The sequence below is a fragment of the Suricata suricatta genome, chromosome 16 (genome assembly GCF_006229205.1).
Source record: "Suricata suricatta isolate VVHF042 chromosome 16, meerkat_22Aug2017_6uvM2_HiC, whole genome shotgun sequence".
NCBI lineage: Eukaryota > Metazoa > Chordata > Mammalia > Carnivora > Herpestidae > Suricata > Suricata suricatta.
This window is the reverse complement of record NC_043715.1, coordinates 54,833,493-54,840,402: the sequence shown is the minus strand read 5'-3', so window position 1 is coordinate 54,840,402 and position 6,910 is coordinate 54,833,493. Positions and strand designations below refer to the sequence as shown.

At 41.0% G+C, this 6,910-nt stretch overlaps 1 protein-coding gene across 1 annotated transcript in view; it reads left to right on the top strand.

The window, feature by feature from the left end:
- LOC115279879 (zinc finger protein 345-like) overlaps positions 1-6,910 on the top strand; it is a 9,806-nt gene that overhangs the window by 1,760 nt on the left and 1,136 nt on the right. The window lies entirely within an intron of this gene.

The following is a 6,910-nucleotide window of genomic DNA, read 5'->3' as shown; positions in this document are numbered from 1 at the left end:
ACTCTTTCCTAAAATGCCACTGCATTGAACGTTCACATTTTTTAAGGATTACCTCAGGCCTCAAAGAGTTTTAGTATGCAAAATGAAGGTGTTAACAATTTAAAATAGTTTTAGAAGGTGTCTCCTTTAAGCCTCCTAGTAACCAGAAAGTGAAAACCTGTAGTAGATACACAAAAGAGAAAGGACTCGAAGTACACCACTCTAGAACATCAACAAAAAGACAAAGAGCAAATGGGTAAGAACGGGGCCAATCATTCTAAAACAGCTAAAAACGTTGAAAAGAATGAGCAGAGTCACTCCATCCATCCGGTCTCAAAACTTCCTATAAATATAAAGGGACTAAATTCTTCAACAAAAAAAATATTGGTTGAAAGAAAAGGAGTACACAAACTAAGAATATGTACTGCCTTCAAGAGACTCACTTTAGCCACAGGAACACACTCAGGCACAACGTGCAGGTGTGGACAAAGGTCTTCCATGCCAATGGGAAACAGAAGAATGTGGGGTAGCCATGCTTACATCAGACTAAATAGACTTTAAGCCAAAGACTATAAGAAGACACATTGGACGTCCTTATAAAATAGAGGAGTCACCTCATACAGCGTTTTTTAGTTTATGTGGTGTTTGTCAGAATGACAATAAAGTGTTTCCCTCTTTTTTGTTTGGGAAGGACCCCAAGAGTGTGTTCGTGTAACTCATCTAGTGTTTAACACTCTTAAAACCAACACATTTTTCTATAAATGTTGGTGGTGTTTGTGCAGGTACCTGAATTGTAGCTTGTGTAATGTTTATGTACATCTGTATCTTAGGAGTCCCCTTACTGGCTAGTTTTTACTCCAAAACCTATTCCTGTGTTTTGGGGAGGTGGGTGGGGCCTGAGGGAAAAGCCCCCAATGACCCTTTGAGAAAGACCTATTGCTTTCATGTTTATTTATTTAAAGGTTTTTTTTTTTAATGTTTTATTTATTTTTTAGACAGAGAGACAGCATGAGTGGGGAAGGGCAGACAGAGGGAGACAGATTCAGAAACAGGCTCCAGGCTCTGAGCTGTTAGCACAGACCCGCCCAACGCAGGGCTCAAACCCACGAATGTGAGCTCATGACCTGAGCCAAAGTCAGAGGCTTAACCGACTGAGCCACCCAGGCCCCCCTGCTTTGAGGTTTTGATGGGTGTGGGGAAATCCTCTTGTAATGAAAATCTTGGTACTCTACCAAGTAGTCAATAGTTTATCAAAACCAACTTGTGGAGGCTAATAAATCTATTCCACACTATTCAATTTGTTAACTCCCTGATGTAGTACATTGCATTTCCCCCCCCTATATATGTCCTTTAATTTACAATGTTATCTGATGTTTTAAGACCCCAAATAGCTTATTTGGCAGGTTACCATAACATCACTCTAAAATTTCTAGTATTAATTTCTGGGGACTTTTTTCTTTGTATGTCACTGCAAATGATCAACTTTCTAATGGATCACCTTTGCAATACTTGTGTTAGTGGATTTACTTCCTGTTGGGTTCTTTCTGAAATGTCCATCTTTAGGTCGAAAACCTTACATTCTGTCTGGCTCACACTTTTCAGACACAGTACATAGGACTTAAGGTTTTATGCATGACATACGTACTCATTAAATAGAACACATTAATCCTTTCATGTTGGAGGAAGGTAGGTAACATGGTTCTTATGATTTGTTTGTGTTACGTTAAAGCTATATATTTGTATATTCATGTAGTGTTCTGCATTGACAAGTATTTAATTCTGTTTACTGCTTCTTATTCCCTGAGCTGCATAGTAATCATTTTGTGCATTAAACTGTTGTGTTGATGTGGTCAAAACTTGGTACATAGAATTCATTTATTTTTATTTTTTTTAATTCATTTATTTTTAAAAACTAATTTTGTTTGTTAAATATATATAGAAATCTTTAATAGCTTTTTAATGAAATAGAACCAGCTTTCCCTAAAATAAATAAATTTATATGGTTACATATCATATTAATAATGTCAATTCAGCAAAAGGATAGATCTTTGGTAAATATTTATCCATCCCACAAAAAGCACGTAAATACAAAGCAACTATTAACCTACAAGAACAGATAAAAAGACAGGGGTACAATAGTAAGGGACTTCAATAGCGCACTTTCTCAGAATGAATAGATTATCTAGACAGCAAATCAGTAAGGAAATAGGAGACTTCAGTTCCATCAAGTAGGTGGTCTTACACCATTCCATCCAACACCTGCAGTAAACATTCTTCTCATGTGCTCATGGAACATTCTCTAGTATCTACTATATGTTGGGGCACAAAATCAATCTTAATAAATTTAAGATTGAAATCCTATCAAGCAGAGTGCCTGGGTGGCTCAGAAGTGTCCAACTCCTGACTTGGGCTCAGCTCATGAGTTCTCACAGTTCTTGGGTTTGGGCCCCACATCAGACTCAGTGTGGAGGTTGTTTGCGATTTTCTTTCTGCCCCTCCCCTGCTTGCATGGTCTCTTTCTATTTCTGACTCTCTCTCAAAAGAAACAAAAATTTAAAAAATCCTATCAAGTATCTTTTCTAACCACAATGGCATAAAACTAGAATTAGAAGTACAAACAAAAAAACATTTCAAGTATGTGAGAATTAAGCAAAATGCAACATTCATAAAAACCGAGACATGAGGGGCGCCTGGGTGGCTCAGTCGGTTAAGCCTCCGGCTTCGGCTCAGGTCAGATTTCAGGTTCGTGGGTTCGAGCCCCGCATCAGGCTCTGTGCTGACGCTAGCTCAGAGCCTGGAGCCTGCTTCAGATTCTGTGTCTCCTTCTCTCTCTGCCCCTCCCCCTCTCATGCTCTGTCTCTCTCTGTATCAAAAATAAATAACATATTTTAAAAAAGTTAAAAAAAAAACCGAGACATGAAAATAATTTGTGTCCACTGTCAGATGAGTAGATAATGTAATGTGTATATACAGTATATGATGGCTATAATCAACAATACTGTATTGGCTTTTTGAAAGATGTAAAAGGAGTAGCTTCTGAAACTTCTGGTCACACACACAAGAAAATTATAACTGTGAAGTGATGGATGTTAACTAGATCTATTGTAAATACTGAGCAATACATACGTGTGTTAAATCCTTAAGTAGTACACCTTATTGTAATATAATAGGTCACTTATCTCTGAGTACAAATGGGGGGAAAACTTAAATAAGCAGATTAGTGGCTGTGCATACATGAGGATAAAAGAATGAGGGTGGTGATCCAGAAGATATAGATTTCATGAAACCCTCATTTTTAACCATACAAGACCCTTAACAGAAAGTAAAGCCAAGTCCACTGAAATTCACACTTAATAACAAACAATTGTGTTTTTATTATTTCCTAAATACATGATAATTGGTTATGGTAGTAATAGAAAATAACTACAGTAGGTATATCATCAACTGTAATATAAAAATTATAAACTATATGCTTATAAAATACTTAAAGCAAAAGAACGATTAATTTCTGCCAATCAACAATAGTTTGATCTTCAGACATAACCATTTTCCAAGTAGAGGTGGATCCTCCCACTTATGCAAATTCAGAGTGTATGTGAAATTGTATTTGAAATTGTGTAACACATAGGTGCTAAAATATCTTGTGTTTGGTTCAGTGTTTATGTAGATATTGTCACAAACTTGTTCTCAATCAAGTTGCTTTTCTTTCTAATTTTTTTTAAATGTTTTTTATTTATTTTTGAGAGACAGAGAGAGACAGCATGAGCAGGGAGGGTCAGAAAGAGAGGGAGACACAGAATCTGAAGCAGCCTTCAGGCTCTGAGCTAGCTGTCAGCACAGAGCCCGGCGCAGGGCTTGAACCCAAGAAATGTGAGATCATGACCTGAGCTGAAGCCAGACGCTTAACTGACTGAGCCATCTAGGCGCCCCTCAAGTTGCTTTTCATCAGTGCTACCTGAAGGTGGTATTTACACACCTGTAGAAATGGATGTCACAAAAACACATCATACACCACAGTAGTGGTTTAGAAAACGTCCTTGTTCAGTTTCTTGTTTATAAACTTCCATAGTTCAATACATCGGTCTCCTGCTATCATACACATCATGAAATATGATCTTTGATGTGTACACATGTGACTTAACTGGGTGGTTTGGGAGACGAGACTGTTGCATCATCAGGAGTGTGCATTTTTACAGTGGATGGACTATTTCTAAATTTCCCTTGCTAATAGATTTAAAACAAACACAACCTAATATCCTACCAACTGGGTTTCCACAGTTAAATTAAATAGGGAAGCCATAGCCTGAGGTGGCTCTAATGCCACCAAAGCCTCTGTAAGGAAACCGTGACTTAGTCACTGCACTGTAGCAGAAGAAAATGAATGTGAGAACAATTGCAGTCACCTAGGCCTTCCAAAAATAAAGGAAATATTTAAGGTGTATCCAATCCAACACTCTCCTTCCTCTGCTCCCACCTCCTCTCTGTAAAAACCTTACCACGACCTCCTACAAGTGGAGCATGCCTAACCATCTGAATCAATTAAATGGTCAAATTAACCCTTGAAAGGTGAATGTACATCAGTTCATCATTTACTACCACACAGTATCACTTTCCGTTTTGACCACTTTTCTCACAAGGCCTATTCGACTATCTTGTCCACTTGACTGTGGGCAGAAAAGTCAGTGTGACATCGTTTGTTACCCCTCACCACTCACTCTTGCTCGTTTGTTACCCCTCACCACTCACTCTTGCACGTGCACATAAGACACCAGTGAAATTCTGTCCTCACTCACCCAGACTGGACTTTAGTTAATGGCTCCCCTCAGCACCTGCCCAGATAGAGGTTTCCACCAAGAGCTGCACAGGCACGCAGGGGACTTGTCGCACAGGTCGCCCCTCTCAGGACCAAGACCTGCAGGCACGTGCTTCTTTCACCTGCCCAGGGCTCCCCAGCACCAGCCTTGAATCTTGGCTCAACCAGGCACATCATTCTCACCTCTAGCAGCCCTTCTGAGGCACCACCCCCACCCCCATTCCTGACCCATAATTCAGAGCCAACAGTGTGGGCACAGAGGTCAGCTGCCCCTGAATTTACATTGGGAAGAGAACCTCTGCCCAAATGGGGCTTGTGAAGCCTAACAGAATTTTCCCTTCAGATTCTGTCAAAAAGAACCTGTTGGGCCACGAAACTGCCCTCCATGCCTTCACAGCCAGTTCCTGATCCTCCATTCTCAGAACACCTCAGAGAACCGAGTTCCTGCCAGCTCTAACTACTGGGTGTCCCAAGTTGATGTTGACACTCTCTTGAGGGTCAGACTCAGATACAGGAGAGGAAAGAATGTACAACTTGATGAATCCATTTTACCTTTCTGATAAAAGGAGTGCTTCCACGGTAATCCAAAGCATCCCATCTTCTATCCTGGGATGTCCATGGAGAGTCCACATTTAACATTAACCAGATACAGGGCACTTGTTGGCTCAGTTAAGTAGCTGACTTCTGCTCAGGTCATGATTTCACAGTTGGTGGGTTGGAGCCCTGCACTGGGCTCTGTGCTGACAGCTCAGAGCCTGGAGCTGGCTTCAGAATCTGTGACTTCCTCTCTCTCTCTGCCCTTCCCCCTCTCCTGGTCTGTCTCTCTCTCTTCAAAAAAAAAAGAAACATTAAAAAATTTTTAATAAAATTAACCACATATGTAAGGAAAATGACTGGCCTATTAAATCTCCCTCTAATCCACCCTTCTTTTCTGACTCCAGTCTTTTCTTTATTTGTGCCATCATTGCCAACATTGTTTTTAGGATTGCTGATAATGCAGAAGAAGAGAAACCATCTCTAACCCCAGGAAGGCTCACCCAGCTTCCAAAACCCTCCTGGAAAATCTGAACATGCAATACCCAATTCCCAAGGCTTGAGAAACATTAATTTGCATATTGAACCCAAAGTAGGCTCCAGGCTCTGACGTGTCAGCACAGACCCCAATGCGGGGCTCACACCCATGAACCAGGAGATCATGGCCTTAGCCGAAGTCGGAAGCTTAACCAACTGAGCCACCCCGGCACCCTGCTCCCAAGTACATTTCTGAGGAGGGAGAACAGGATCTGGTCGATAGGGAAGCCTCTAAGGGGAAGGCTGCTCTATGTAACATTTGATGGGGGAGATTCAATCTACCCACACATTCCTGATGTACCAGAGTCTGTGCGGGTCTCTAACAGACAGGGCATCCAAAAATGGGAGAGGAGTAAACCACATTGGGGCTTCCACTTAGAAACTCCCATTGGGTATAGGTTTTCACACACTCCCAAAGCAATGGAACAGCAGTCAGATCACACAGACCCTCACTGGCCATCGGGAGGCTTTGGGTTTCACTGTGAATGCCATGGAAGGCACTGGTGCACGGAAAGTAACTCTTCAGAGGATGTAGGAGCCTGCAAAGAGAGAGACAATGTATGTCCCTCTGTGGCCACTGCAGAAATAAACCTAGGCTTCCACAATCAGTCCACTGAAAGCAGAACTTTCAAAACCATATTTTAAGGTTGAGTTTTTCCGTTGATTTTGGCCCTTACCTCTGTCATCTGCGTCATTCATTCCCACTTACCAGGCTGAGTGGCTACAGTCTTCTTTCTCTTCATGCACCAGGGCAGTTTCCTTTTCCCAAGATCTTACCCAGCTCGAGTCTAGACACAGCAAGACCTATTTACAAGAAAAAGAAACATGACTCTTGCTGCGGAATCTACAGTTTCAAATCCAGCATTATGCTCACCAGAGAAAACAGGAGGTTAGAGGAAATTATTTCTCCAAACGCTGTTACCTGGTGGCCTCTATAGAACACTTAGGACGGCTTTGCAGTGTTCTGCTCCTTCACCCTAATTTGAAATACTACTGAATCAAAAATAAAGAATCGATATCTGATTTTGAAATGTGTGCAACAATATT